General features: G+C 39.9%; 1 protein-coding gene across 3 annotated transcripts in view; it reads right to left on the bottom strand.

Annotated features, from left to right (window-relative positions):
• The window catches only part of LOC311081633 (NACHT, LRR and PYD domains-containing protein 3-like), a 172,653-nt gene that overhangs the window by 96,376 nt on the left and 60,157 nt on the right, over positions 1–16,120 (bottom strand). The gene's annotated exons all lie outside the window — the stretch shown is intronic.

Genomic DNA, 16,120 nt, shown 5'->3' with positions numbered 1-16,120 from the left:
TTGTGACATGCGAGATTTATTGTATTAATTTAAATATAAAAGAAAAGGCATGAGAGTCGGCTGTTTTTTATATAAGTAGCCTACATGGTTAAATATTTGACCACTTGCTTTAGGAACTTAATATAAGTAGAAGTAATGCATTGAATAATAGGACTACGTTGTTTAAATTGTGTTTAAACGTGCATACGTCTATTAAAGAGTGTATGTGTACAAAGAGAATCGCAATGCTGAGACGTTTAGACCGGGGTAAATCAAGGGAAAATACATATTTCAACAAGGCAACATAATGAACACTCGTCTCATTCGTGGAGGTGGAAAAACAAGTTCTTTGTGACATGCGAGATTTATTGTATAAAGATTTAAATTATGCAAAAGAAAGAGTATGAGTCTGCTGTTTTTGTCAATTTTAAGTTTTAATTTAAAATGTAGGCTATGCGATTTTAATATAAGTACATGGTTAAATATTTTACCACTTGCTTGAGCAACTTAATATATAATTATATAAGAGTAATGCATTAAATAATACGTTGTTTAAATTGTATTTAAACGTGAATACGTCTATTAAAGAGTGTATACGTGTGTACAAAGAGAATCGCAATGCTGACAAAAAAACTTTTTTTAAATAAAAGTTGCTAATAACTTCTGGATTTGAAATACAAATAGTGAGTAGGCTATGTATTTGTGGTACAGCCGCGGATCACGCACTGCAAACGCAGCATATGTGAAAGCACTATTGCGCGTGCTGGTCTTCCACCGCATACGCACTGCAACACGCACCGCATACGCACTGCAACACGCACTGCAACACGCACTGCAACACGCACTGCATACGCACTGCACATGGAGTATGTGTGAAACGGCGTAAGCAGGCACATTGCAAGACAACCAATGAAGCGCAACAAGCAACAACGCGCCAGTAGGCAAAATGATACCGAAGCTAGTTTCATTTGGCTATAAAAATTACGAGGTAGTCGACAAAAAACGAGTTGCAATTTGAAGTTGCCTGAAGTTGCACAAAGAAAGGTAAGTTTTGAACGAATGCTAAGCACCTTATCGGATGTACCATAAAACTTCAAATAATAGCCGAGTCCCCAATAGACGCCTGTCTCTTTTAAACTGTCTTCTCTCTCTCTCTCTCTCTCTCTCTCTCTCTCTCTCTCTCTCTCTCTCTCTCTCTCTCTCTCTCTCTCTCTCTCTCTCTCTCTCTCTCTCTCTCTCTCTCTCTCTCTCTCTCTCTCTCTCTCTCTCTCTCTCTCTCTCTCTCTCTCTCTCTCTCTCTCTCTCATACACACCAGTCTCTATGGAGGCATTCCAATTATATTATCAGGTTGGTCCAGTTTTTCAGAAGTGATAATTTTGAGGAGAGAGGATTTTATTGATGACATGTTTAAAAAGGTTTAGGTTAAAATGACCCATGTCTATTTGAAAGTTAAACTGTTTTGCAATATGAGGTCAATACAATACAGGACTGAAGCTGCATGCTGTGCATTGTTGTAGTGCAATATGCTGTTGAAATACAAGCATTTTTTATGAAAATTAAATTTTCTGTTTTTTACTGTATTTAATTAATGTCATTGTATAAAAAGAGGTTTAAATAAATACAAATCTTACAGACATACATGATTTGTATAAATTTTATTTCTGTGGTAAGAGGACTTGAAATGACTTGAAACTAAAATGGTAGGACTTTGGACTCGACTTGAGACTTGTTGGCTTTGACTTTTGACTCGACTCGGGACTTGCCTCATCTTTGACTCGACTTGACTTGGGACTCGAGGGCAAAGACTTGAGACTTACTTGTGACTTGCATAACAATGACTTTGTCCCACCTCTGGCGAATACTCAGTCAAACAGGCATACAGACACACAGGCATGAAGCTTGAATTCTCTTCTTTTAAATGAGGTAATTTATATAAAAAAACAAATATTCTCATCTTGTGAAATCTGCATTAAAAGAGAGCGATTCCAGTCGAGCTCATTAGAGCTAATTCAAATGTAATGTGACTCCGCCCACGGAGCGTGCTATTCAAACGCAAATTACTGAGGCAATCCACGCAAACCTGTGAACGCCCCCATATCAGCTCGAGAAAACACAAGTTTAATCATATCATTGTAGCCTACGTGTTTACACCATCTGGCAGCGCTGTGAGGAATAATAATAATGGAAAATCTACCTCAGAGTGTGGGTATTGCGAGGAGCGAGGATCCGAATACTGTAGTAAGTTTTTTTTCCTTCTCAAGTTAATCGCGTTTCTGTGAATGAATGAACAGCAGAGATGCGCGCTGTTTACCACAGGTCGCAAAAAGACAGTTTAAATTTAAATCGCCTTTCTGTGTGTGTGTGTGTGAATGAATGATGATGTTTTTGCAAACTGTATTGCTATACTGAGATGAGTAAAAATCGACCGAAATATGTTGAAATAAAATGTAGGCTATTTGTACGTATTAAACTGCAAATTAACATTTATATGCCCTAATATTTCATAAAAACAATGTTACAGTCAGGCGTTTCTGTGTGTGAATGAATGTTTCGCTTTTAGCAAACTGTATTGCTATACTGAGTAAAAATCGACTGAAATATGTTGAAATAAATGTATAAGCAACGTATTAAACTGCAAATTAACATTTATATTTCTTATAATAAAAACGAAAGACCTATGTTACAGACATATGAAAGACAACATTTTGTTGATTAGTTTTGGATAGATTATACATTTTTACTGTAAAATATCTGCCACCTCAAATAAGCTTTTGTTTGCCAATTTTTGCTCATATGTTAAATATAGTATGTTTTGTCAAAAATAAACATAATCAATCAAATCCTTAACTTTGAAATATGTATGATAAAATGTATACTTTAGTTTTTACAAAGAAAGATTACACTTGAATTGTTGTTGTAATTGTAACCTTTTTAATAAAAAAAATATATTTACAAGGTAGATGTAAACAAACTATTAAAAGGTAAATATAAGCCTTTTCTTTAAATAATTTTTATTGTGTTTTATTAGTGACAAATTTGGGGAGAGGATAAATATTCCAAAACTGAAAATACAGTATGAGAATTAACTGCACAATTACTAGACATGTTTTCCTTGGATATTATAGGCCAATTTGCAAGCACAATATGTGGAAAAATAAAAAAGAATTGAGATGCTTCCAACTGTTGCTCTTGCATTCTTGTGGCTCAGTGACTCACCTGAATGAATAGCTCATTAAGTATGCGGGCCCCATTGTCTCCTCGGGTGTGAACCACTAAATATGCATGATCGTTGACGCCCACTTGAATATTGCCTTTCCAAACAGAAAGTGCTTTGCAAAATTTAAATCAATGTATTGTGTTATGTGAATGATTAGGCAGGGTGATTTTCACATAATTTTGAAGAAAAAAACACTAGGCGACCACATCCATTAGTCAAAAGTCTTATTGGCACATATTTAGTATGTGTTTTGTGGTCTTATTTCAGAAACTTTAGTTTTTTGTTTTTTCAATAACACGCATAACCATTATTCTCTCAAAAATGCAGACATGTACATTCTTGTTGCTCACATATTATGGTAGCCCTGTTTGTGCTAAATAGTGTGTAATTTTTTTTGCCATTAATATGTTTATAAGCAACTGAAAAAAGCACAAATGTCAGGGCATGTCAGAACATCTCAAGGACCCCAAAAACACCTTAGACCCCAGAGGGTTAAATAAAAAACGAACAGTCCCTAATTATTATTATTATTATTATTATTTAAAATTTAGTCTGGTGAACACTACTAAGAAAATAAAAAAGTGTTTCAATAGCTTTTTTAGTGAACTTATAAGTGCAAATATCCCATCCCATTTTAGCAACCTTAATTAACATAAAATTATATTGCATTTTAATGTCTGTCTTTGCCACAGACATGTTATGCTTTTTATCCTAATTCACTCACTAATGTATTTTATACAGTATAGCTAGTGTTACAGGAGTAAGACAAAGCAGAAGCCTCCGCAAATAATTCTGATATTTTTTATAATATTGTCCGTTCTTTCACGACTTAAAAGTACAATCCGAATAATTTTTTTACCAGGACTTAAAAATGGAAAAAAAACTTCCATCGGTTCACTCGAGCAGAATCAGAAGCCTATGTAGCAGGCATAGCTGCCTAGTTAATTTTGGTAACAACCTGAGTACTAACTGAATGGCAATCACCTAATTAGATCCAGGTGAGCTATAGGTGCGTGAACGTGTATAAGGAAGGTTTCTGTGTTGTTGGGAAGTGTGTTGACTGCTGCAAACTTGGATGCTGTCTTTCCGAGCTGTTCCCGTATGGGGATCTTTGAGCTGCGCCGCATATCATTTGGGTATGTTACCATAGAGAAAGAAATATTTAATTTGGGGCGAGCTGTTGGCTGTATGCGCTCTGTTTGTTTTAGTATGCATCCCGGGCTGTGTTTATCCATCGTGGTCTGACGTTGGAAGGGCTGATTTACTAATAACCAGGAGGGTAAACTATTGATTTAATGGGGGAATATTCGTGGGAAGACTTGTTGTTTATATCGTGTTCCCCTCTGTTTTAGCTGAAGAGGCCAAGAGCTGGTAATATGTCCGCATGATTACAGCGAGCTGATTGGGACCGTGACCTGGCTTCCCCTTCCTTTTTGGTATTTGTCTTCGTTGTCTTGAGTGGCCTGCCTTGTTGCGCGTTGCCGCGACGTTCATCTGCGCCTGCTTGACCAGCCCACATCAAGTGAACTTGACGTTGGGAGATTGTGAGACCCGAGTATATTAATCTGCGTGGCCGTTTGGCCACCTCCGCACTGTTTCAACTGGAAAACTGTGTTTGTGGGGTTGTATGGCATAATTAGATCGTTGTGTGAATGAATTTAGAAGTTGATGCGAGTTGTTTGAGTGTTCGTTTATTGTTGGAAGTGTGTGTGTGCGTGCGTGCGTGCGTGCGTTCGCGCGTGAGAAATAAGTATTAATGGGTGATCTTATGGAGTGAATCTTTTGTGTGTGTATGTTGTTCATGGATAAGGTGTAAGGTGATTGAATTGGTTATTTTGTTGCTTTTGTATTTTGTTGATCAACTTTGTATTTTTTTTTCTTTTTCTTGTGTTTATTGATTTGATTTGTGACAATTTGATTGTTTTTCTTTTTCTCTTGTGTTTATTGATTTGTGACAATTTGATGTTAATTTTGTTGAATTTTTTCGAATGAAGAGGCGGAACTTTTGTTCGAAAGGGCGGAACCTTTGTGCACGGTCATGATTTCCGGGGGGGAGCGCTTTCAGCGTGGGACCCGAGAGCGCTCCGGTTCCTGTAACTCCGGGCAAAAGCATTAACTGATGATTGATTCCAGGTGTGAGAAGGACGCAAATCAGCGGTGATTGGAGATCACAGTGAGAGGAAGAGATACAAAAGGGCTTCATGTTTTGAACAGTGGTGTTGGTTTTTGGGGGGGGTGTCGCCTTCGAGGTCAGTATTGGCTGGAAGTTGTTCTTTTTGGATCGTCTTCTGTGTGTGTTTTCCAGTGTGTGCTTCAGCCGTTTGTGTCCCTGCCAACGTGGATTCGTCAGTCGGGTGCTCCAGCTAGTGTGTTTGTTCTGGATGGGAAGAGGAATTGGATACTTGGAGAATGGAGATCAAACTATCAGTAGGAATTCATCATTAAGGAGAGATAAGTGTTATACATTGCTTGGATTATGATGTGATGGATCATGGATGTTTTTGAAGGTACAATGAAACTTTACGACTTATAACTTATCTTTTGGAGAGGATTGGATACCTTATGCTTTATTGTGGATGTTAAGGAGATTGTATTGAAGAACTGAGAATTGGAAGCCCCTGCCAACGCCCTAAGCTGTGAGTTATGAAGATTTGCAGTGCTATATATTGATATAATCACGTGTGCTATTCTGTGTGGATTGTAGTGAAACACGAGTGGGAGTGCATAGCGAAGGCACGAAGAGATCCAGCCCGTTTCTGAAAATAATATATATTTTTTTGTCTCGGAATCCAATGAATGAGATCAACCAGTGGTGAACTCCTTTCCATTACTTCTTTGACTAGATGAATCAGTGGATGATTTTCTTTTCACCGCTTGTGGCATTATTATGTCTCCAGCAGTGATCGCTTCAGCTTTGTTGAAGAAACGATATCCATTTCTGACTGCCTGAGCCCCGTGAAGAGAACCAGTTCAGCTTCGCTGAAGAAGTCACCATTCTCTGTCCGCCTGAGCCCCGTGAAGAGAACCAGTTCAGCTTCGCTGAAGAAGCCACCATTCTCTGTCCGCCTGAGCCCCGTGAAGAGAACCAGTTCAGCTTCGCTGAAGAAGCCACCATTCTCTGTCCGCCTGAGCCCTGTGAAGAGAACTAGTTCAGCTTCGCTGAAGAAGTCACCATTCTCTGTCCGCCTGAGCCCCGTGAAGAGAACCAGTTCAGCTTCGCTGAAGAAGTCACCATTCTCTGTCCGCCTGAGCCCCGTGAAGAGAACCAGTTCAGCTTCGCTGAAGAAGTCACCATTCTCTGTCCACCTGAGCCCTGTGAAGAGAACCAGTTCAGCTTCGCTGAAGAAGCCACTATTCTCTGTCCGCCTGAGCCCCGTGAAGAGAACCAGTTCAGCTTTGCTGAAGAAGCCACTATTTTCTGTCCGCCTGAGCCCCGTGAAGAGAACCAGTTCAGCTTCGCTGAAGAAGTCACTGTAAGTGCAGAAAACGTTCGTCTTTTATTTTGTATTTTGTGCATAAATTTCCAGGTGGTTTGGTCACATGGGCATCGGTGGGTATATACCTGGTAGTGTTTCCTGTTTGGTTTAGTGTGTAGAGAGGGGGTGAGTAGCAGGGAGTGCTCACTTTCTGTTGACCGTTTATACGTTTTTCATCATCAATTGTTTCTACGTATTCTGTTATCACGCCAATAAATGTTGTTGGATTTTCAATGCACGAAAGCGCGTCACAGATTTTTCCTGCTGCTTAGCCTCTCAGCGGCTATAGGTTGCCGCTACAGTTAGTCAACAGAAAGATACACAATTTTGGGATTATGGAAGCAATTTGGAAACGGCTGTTTCTGCACACAGCATGTTGTGGTGGACGTGCACCGTGAAGTGGATCGACGGACATGACGCACATACAAACGGCAAACGAGGTATGTCAGCGGTTTTAATGGATTGTGCTGTATCGCTGTTGTGGAAGACGCTGTTGTAGTCGTTGGATTGGCATTGGGTTGAATGCGCTTTGAGCTGTTCTCGCATATTTATGGGCCCTCGTGTGCTGCCTCGCTACGTTCATTCATTGTTTGGCTCTGTGAGCGCGCTGTTTGAAACGGAGCTCACATTGTCCGTTGCGTTGGAGAATGAACTGAGGATATGGAGCACGCTGCTGATAGCAGCAAAAGAGAGCATAAGCCCACGGCAAAGGCCCTGGTGGCTAAAATTGAAGCCTTGCAAAGGGATCGCAAGAGTAAAGTGAATAAAGTGAAGAATGACAATGCGTCTCAAGTGTGTTCAATGCTGAAAACGATACAGTTGCTTATGGATGATGCATCTGTGCTACATAGAAGAGTATTGCCTCTACTACCTCTTGAGGAACGAAATAAACAAAATGAATGGTTTGACTCCATTTTGAAATATCATAATGGCTTTGTGGATGATGTTCAACAATGGATGAATGAAACTGGTAAACTGAATCCCTGCACTGCTCTTTCTAATACCCGTGAGCCTGTGGTTGAGGAAGCCATATGTGCAACATCTCAAGGGGTTCGTGCATCTGATATTTCACCCTCTGTTGACGTGGTGTCCACAACACACAATACTCAGCCCTCTAATGTACATCTACAAGCTGGAATGGATTCTGGGAACTTTGAAAATGAAATTCAACCAATGGACAGTGCTTCAAATATAAGCAGTAAAAGATCTTCTGTAGCGACATCTCATGGGTCTCGATCAAGCCGATCCTCCATTCGTCTTAAGGCTGAGGCAGAACTGGCTGCTTTATTGGCTTCTCAACAAATGCTGCAAAGGAAACATGATTTAGAGGAACAAGAGGAACTGTTGAGGAGAAGGAGGGAAAAACTGGAACTGGAAACTAAATTAGCAGAGTCAATGGCAAGAGTAAAGGTGTATCAAGACGTGCATTCTGCATCTCATTCATCTGTTCATAGGATTGTGTTTAAACCCCTTCATTCGGTGGCGGAACCATTTGTTCCTTCAGCTAGTGTGCCAGCGGCATCAGAGTCCATGCCTGTAACGTGTACATCACATGTCGATAACACACAAAGGATTTCAAATTATTCTCTATCTCAGCCAGTACAACAACAATCAACAAGATCTAAACTGAAACCTTCACAATCTACATTGCCTAACATGTCATCATTGGATAATCAGAATATTGATTATGCTCATGGGTCAAGATCAAGTTTTCAAAATGATGTGAGCCACGCAAGCATGCTTCAGCTTATGGGTAAGCAGAATGAAATAGCTACTTTATTGGTTAAACAGCATAACTTGTCTTCACTTCCACCCAGAGAAATACAGTGCTTTGATGGAGATCCATTGCGCTTTCATGAGTTTATGCGCACATTTGAGGAAGTGGTGGAAAAGTTTAGACAACCCAGGAGATTGTCTGCACTTCCTGGAGCAATATACACGAGGACAGCCGAAAGAACTTGTTAGAAGTTGCCAGCTCATGACCCCTTCACAAGGTTACTTAACCCTCTGGGGTCTGGGCTGTTTTTGGGGCCCTTGAGATGTTCTGACATGCCCTGACATTTGTGCTTTTTTCAGTTGCTTATAAACATATTAATGGCAAAGGTGTAAATTCACTCTATAAAGCACAAACAGGGCTACCATAATATGTGAGCCATGTGTATGTACATGTTTTCATTTTTGAGAGAATAATGTTTATGCGTGGTTATTGAAAAAAATAAAAAATAAAAATTCTGAAATAAGGTCACAAAACACATAGTAAATATGTGTCAATAAGACTTGACTAATGGATGTCCTCGCCTAGTGTTTTTTCTTCAAAATTATGTGAAAATAGTCTTGCTTTATCGTTCACATAAAACCATACATTGATTTTAATTGATGTAAAACAGGTTTTGCTTGGAAAGCCAAAATGCGAGGGGGAGGAGTAGTTTACACTTTAGATTACAGTGTCCCACCCACTTTGCATAATGATGAGCCATTCACTCAGGTGTGAAACTGACTGAGCCACAATACAAGGACAACAGATATATTTAGAAGACTTATATTGACCATTTAAGATTTTGCTTACATCTATCTTGTAAATATGTTTTGCTATTTTATTAAAAAGGTTACAATTACAACAATAATTACAATTTCAACAATATTTCAAGTGTACTCTTTCTTTGTAAAAAAAAAAATGATTATAGGCCTACATTTTATCTATGTATTCATATTTCAGTCGATTTTTACTCATCTCAGTAGCAATACAGTTTGCTAAAACATCATCATTCATTCACACACGCGATTTAAATTTAACTTCTGGCAAAGATGAAGTTGACGATAGGCTATTGACTCGCGATCTTCGCAGTAGGCTAGTGTTTTGGATGGTTTGTTTAGAACCAGCTTTCTGTAAATATATTTCACATTTTTTAGACATGTGAGGCGAGTAGGCTATACGGTCTGGTTCATGATGATCTCCAGTTCAAGCACCTTATGTTGTGATTGCTAGCCTATATTTACTTTAAATCCAGGAAATTTGTTAATGAAAAAATTATTAAAATTAAGATACAATTGATACAAAACGAAATTCGTTTTAAAGAAAGGATTTGTACTTTCTGTTTTGAGGTCTCTGTGAAAGTTTGAAAGTCTTTTAGTGCTTTTTTTAGAGCGCTCGCGTCCATAATGGAGAACTGTCACGTAATATTGTTTTTTCCTCATAAATGCGAACACGAAAAATAAAAGACAAAAGACTTTTAAGTAAAACTTACTCCGAAATTGTGTTCTCGGCGGAATTCGCTCTTCAAAATGCTGCCGTTCGTCCTCTGAGGAAAAGGTGCATTCTTCCTCGCTGTCCAGAATCATCTGAAGGGAGTCTTTATTACCGGAGAAGCGTGTCATACTCAAAACGCGATGAACTATCAGTCTGAAGTCTGATGAACAAACTGTGTTTTTATGGCATTGATCGGGGGGTGTTTGCGATGCATACTAGATCAGGTAAACTATTTACATGTGAATCGCGCCGGGGGCGGGGCGGCTGCAGCTCATTTAGAGATAATGAAGGGAGAAGGAAAAACGGTACCTCTCCTTGCTTTCAAAGGGATTACATGAGTTAAAAACATTTGTTTTTATATAAATTACTTCATTTAAAAGAGGAGATTTCAAGCTTCATAAAGACATATCTCACGTGCCTGTGTGAGAAGTATTCGCTGAGTTATGATTCATTTTCGGACGCGTTTCAGAATGGACTACACGGACAGAGAGAAGGCAGAACTCGCTTCGTGATTATTTTTCTTTATTTGGCAAAAAGCACAACATTTTGTTTTTATTGTGAGTATACACAAAAATAATACACATTTAACAGAATCGATTGATGTATGAAACTTGTTTTATAAAATCAAAGTCAAAAGAGTATTTGGGGTCTCAATTCAACTCATAAGGAAAAAAGCGAGCAGATCACGCCGGCGTGATCTCCGACCTCTGAGGGTTAAAGGCTAAGGCATTGCTTAAGGAGAACTTCGGCAACAAGGTAAAAATAGCTTCATCATATATGGAAAAGGCTCTTTCATGGAAAGCTATAAAATCAGAAGATGCTAAGTCCCTACAAGAGTATGGTCTTTTCCTAAGGAGTTGTTGCAACGATATGCAAGACATTCACTATATGAATGAGCTGAATCTCACCACTAACATGCAAGTTATCCTCTCAAAGCTTCCTTATAAACTCAAAGACAGATGGAGAGTCGTTGCATATGAGTTAAAGCAGCGACGCCACAATCAAACCACCTTTTCTGATGTTGTTGACTTCATTGAGCGACAAGTAAAAATTCTATCTGACCCTGTGTTTGGTAATATTCAGGATGTTTCGCCTGCTGGAGGTAGGAAGATGAACATCAAAGCAAGTCAGCCAAAAACTAGAAGCAGTTTTGCAACCACTATCACTGCTATGCCTGAAATAAAAGAACACCATAAGATATCAACCAACAGAATCTGTCTCTTCTGTAGCGGTGAACACACACTGGATGTTTGTAATAAACTTACCAGAAAAAGTCACAGAGAAAAGATGAACTTTCTGATGATGAGAGGAATTTGCTTTGGCTGCTTGCATACAGGACACCTCAGCAGGGACTGCAAAAAGATAAGTATCTGTAATATATGTAGTCTTAAACATCCAAGTCTTCTTCACATTTATCCTCATGAGAAGGTAGACACTTTGGACAAGAAGAAAGACAAATTCAAGTCAGCAGTAGCCAGTGCTATGGTCTCTCTCCAAACTAGTGGTCTTACTGGGGCTGGTAATGACAACTGTGCATTACCTATTGTTCCAGTTTGTGTTAAATCAAAAAAGGGAAACAGTGTGGTGATGACGTATGCTTTTCTTGATTCTGGAAGTTCTGCTTCTTTCTGTACAGAAAGTTTGATGAACAAGCTCAATCTCCCTGGAGAGAGAGTTAATATTCTTCTCAGAACTATGAGTCAAGATAAATCAGTTGGTAGCTATGTTCTAAAAGACTTAGAAGTATTCTTGACTCAAACCAGAAAACTCTGTGCATTGCCCGAAGTGTATACACAGAAGACCATGCCTGTGACCACAGTAAACATCGCCTCACAGAAAGACCTTGAATGTTGGCCCTATCTGAGTCATATCTGTTTACCTATGATTAATGCTGGCATTGAGCTTTTGATTGGAGCTAATGTTCCAGAAGCATTGGAGCCTTGGGAGATCATACGTAGTCAAAATAATGGCCCATATGCTGTAAGGACCCTGTTCGGATGAACTGTTAACGGACCAGTTAAAGGAGTAGGCATGAATGGAGATGATGCTGCCAACCAACTTCCCGTGACTGTGAATAGGATTGCAGTATTGAAGTTGGAAGAGTTGTGGAAGCAGCAATTTAAGGCCGATTTTCCAGAGACTGCTCATGAAGAAATGGTAGGAACATCTAAAGAAGATCAGCAGTTTATGAATTTTGTGTCCAATTCAGCACGACTGATTAATGGTCATTATTACATCGGTCTACCATTCAGAAATGCTGAAGTAGTCATGCCTATGAACAGGAGAATTGCAGAACAAAGTGCTTTAACTCTTCAAAAAAGGTTTAAAGTGAATTCTTCCTTTCATGCAGATTACACCACCTTTATGGAGGATGTGATCCATAAGGGTTATGCAGAAAGGGTACCTGCGGCTGAACTGGAGAGACGTGACGGACGTCTGTGGTATTTACCCCATCACGGTGTATATCATCTTAAAAAGCACAAGATTAGGGTTGTGTTTGATTGTGGAGCTTCTTATCAGGGTACATCACTGAACAGCAAGCTTCTACAAGGTCCAGACTAAACCAGTTCATTAGTGAGTGTACTTGTATGATTTAGACTGGAATCTGTTGCCCTGATGGCCGACATTGAAGCCATGTTCCATCAAATCAGAGTTCACCCAGAAGATTGTGATCTCTTGAGATTCCTGTGGTGGCCAGAAGGTAATGTAAACAGCAGTCTGGAGGAATACAGAATGGTGGTTCATTTATTTGGGGCTACATCATCACCAAGTTGCTCGAGTTTTGCATTGAGGAAATGTGCAATGGATCAAAAGGAACTATTTGACCCCAACACAATGGATGTTGTTTTCAATAATTTCTATGTGGATGACTGCCTTGTTTTCGTACTTTCCTAGTCAGATGCTGTGCAGCTATACAAGGATCTTACTAGTATGTGTGCTAAAGGTGGATTTCGTTTAACAAAATGGACGAGCAACAGTCGTGCTGTATTGGGTATCGTACCTGAGAAGGACAGAGAGAAAAAGGTAAAGGATTTGGATTTCGATCGAGACACTTTGCCAGTGGAAAGAGCATTAGGAGTGCAATGGTGTGCTGAATCGGATGCCTTTCAATTCAAAGTGGTAGTCAAGGATAGACCCCTTACCATCTATGATCCTCTGGGGTTCTTGTCACCTGTGATTCTGTCTGCCAAGAGGATACTGCAAGATCTGTGTAGGGAGGGAATTGGATGGGACAATGATATTCCATCAGTGTATGTTCAAGGTTGGATGAACTGGCTGGATGATCTGCATCACTTGGAGAGTTTTGAGGTCAGAAGATGTTTAAAGCCTGACGGGTTTGGAGATGTAATTTCTGCTCAAATGCATCATTTTTCAGATACAAGCGAGCAAGGATATGGTGTGGTATCCTATTTGCTGCTCCATAATGACCAACAACAGGCATATTCTACCCTTCTAGTAAGCAAGGCAAGAGTTACACCATTGAGATCCATTACAATCCCTCACCTGGAACTTACAGCTGCCACTCTTGCAAGCCGCATTGACAAGATCTGGACGAAAGAACTCAAGATGCCCTTTGAGAATTCTATTTTTTGGACTGACAGTACTTCAGTACTTAAATACCTTCGAAATAGGACCTCAAGATTTAAGTGTTTTGTGGCTAATAGAGTGTCCGAAATCCTGAAGGTTTCCGATGTAGCACAATGGAGGTACGTGAATTCGTCAAGTAATCCAGCAGATCTGGCGTCTAGAGGAGCGAGGGTGGATTCATTTTTGAAGAATGAGACGTGGATTTCTGGTCCCGCATTTCTCGTTCGATCGCAAGAAGAGTGGCCAATGGACCCCACCTCTAGGGATGCAATATTGCCTCACGATCCTGAGATTAAAAGGAGTGCTTTGGTAAACATGATAGAAGTCAATGAAAATTCTGACTCCATATCATATCTCTTTGATTACTTCTCTTCTTGGATTCGACTAAAGAAAGCCGTAGCATGGATCCTTCATTTGAAACAAATCTTGATGGACCGTAGCAAGGAAAGGAAACGACTGAAGACTGTTCTTGTCTGCTCTGATACAGATCCATATCAACAAGAGATGATTATTGATCAGGAAATGCAGAAGTTTGAACCTACGGTGCGTAAGGACTTACTTTCATTGGAAGAATTAGAAAATGGCGAAATGGAAATCATCCGACTTTCTCAAAGAAAGAGATTTCCGGAGGAACTAAAGAGTCTATGAAAGTGTGGAATAGTCAAGCGAAATAGTCCTCTTTATAGTCTTAATCCAATACTTCAGTCTGATATCAGCAAGGTTGGTGGACGCCTTAATAACGCATTGATCCCTGAACATTCTAAACACTCAATTATGTTGGCAAAAGATTTACACATTTCTAACCTAATCCTGCGACAAATTCATGAAGAAGTGGGACATAGTGGACAGAACTTCATGTTGGCGACTCTTCGACAGCGATATTGGATCCCCGGAGCTAGTGTAGCCATAAGAACATTTCTGTCAAAATGTGTAGTGTGTAAAAGGTTCAATGCAATTGCAGGTCATCAACAGATGGCTGATTTGCCTCATGATCGAGTCTCCCCAGACAAACCACCCTTTACTCATGTTGGACTGGATTGTTTCGGCCCATTTGAAGTAAAGCGAGGAAGAACCACTCTAAAGCGTTATGGAGTCATTTTGACCTGCTTGAACATTAGAGCCGTTCACATTGAGATAGTTGCATCACTGGACACCGACTCATTCATTCATGCACTCAGACGTTTTATCGCTCGACGAGGACAAGTGGCCGAAATACGTTCAGATAATGGAACGAACTTTGTCGGGGCTGATCGTGAATTAAAAGAGGCGATACAAAATTGGAACCACAGTCAGATAAACGATGTTCTTCTACAAAGGAAGATTAAATGGACTTTCAATCCTCCTACCGGATCACACCACGGAGGGATCTGGGAAAGGCTCATCAGATCAGTAAAGAAAATACTGAACTCCATTCTTCGAGGGCAAAGTTTGAATGAAGAAGGTCTTCATACTTTCTTATGTGAAGTAGAATCCATACTTAATAATCGACCCATAACTAGATCATCTTTGGATCCTGACGATATGGAAGCTTTAACACCTAATCATCTTCTCCTTCTAAAAACAAAGTTTACATTACCACCTGGATTGTTTGAGAAGGAAGATTTGTATGCCCGTCGAAGATGGCGTCAAATTCAGTATTTAGCCAACCAATTTTGGAAAAGATGGATTGGTGAATATCTACCATCCACTTTTGGCGTTCTTGTAGTAAAGGTAAAGACACGGAACTATCAGTTGGGAGATGTTGTACTGATAATGGATGAAAACGCACCAAGAAGTTTCTGGATCATGGGCAAAATTATTCACACGATAACGGACAAAAAAGGATTCACACGGCAAGTTAAGATCAAGATTATGAGTACCTGCTTGACTAGGCCAATCACAAAAATTTGTCGTCTTCTTGAAGCCGAGGAATTTAAAGATTAACTATGACTGACATTTGAGAGCTCTCAACTGACCCTTTTGACTTGATTTTTTGACTTGGACTTGATTGAATTACTAACTTTACTGACTTAGACTGGACTTTTACATTAACTTTACTCGGCTACAATGATGAATAGGGGTGTAACGATATTCAAACCGAACCGAAAAACCGCGATACAACAGCCACGGTTCGAACCGCGATACTCTCATGTCGAACCGAACGCGCCCCGCCCCCCCCCTGCTGCCCAACTCTCACTTCACTTTTTCACAAAACAATTTTTTTCTTCCTTGACATTTGATTAAATAGTAATTAATGAGTACACTTTTAACAACTAATAAGAGCTGTAGTTTTAATTGGGGTGATCGATCACGCTCGGGAGTTTACATACGCACTTCAGGATGGCAACTCGGCATATTGAGATTGAAGACCCTCCGGTCACCATAGATATCTATGGCGGTCACAACCGATAGTGATAGTGATACAGCAGCAGTGCTGATCACGACACTTGAGAATGATCACCGACACCTGTCATCATCCAATATGATGACATATCACAGCTTTTTTAATCATTGTTTGATTTGCGAACATAATCCTCTGCCTGCCGTCTGGTCGCTTCCGCTTCAAGCCGGACTCGTCTCGCGCTAACGGTAATTCCCTTTCACTGTCCACGTTTTGAATTCGGCAAATCAAT

The sequence above is a fragment of the Abramis brama genome, assembly GCF_963993115.1.
Source record: "Abramis brama genome assembly, chromosome: 4".
Classification (NCBI taxonomy): domain Eukaryota; kingdom Metazoa; phylum Chordata; class Actinopteri; order Cypriniformes; family Leuciscidae; genus Abramis; species Abramis brama.
Note: the sequence above shows the minus strand (reverse complement) of the source record. Positions and strands in the feature narration are given on the sequence as shown.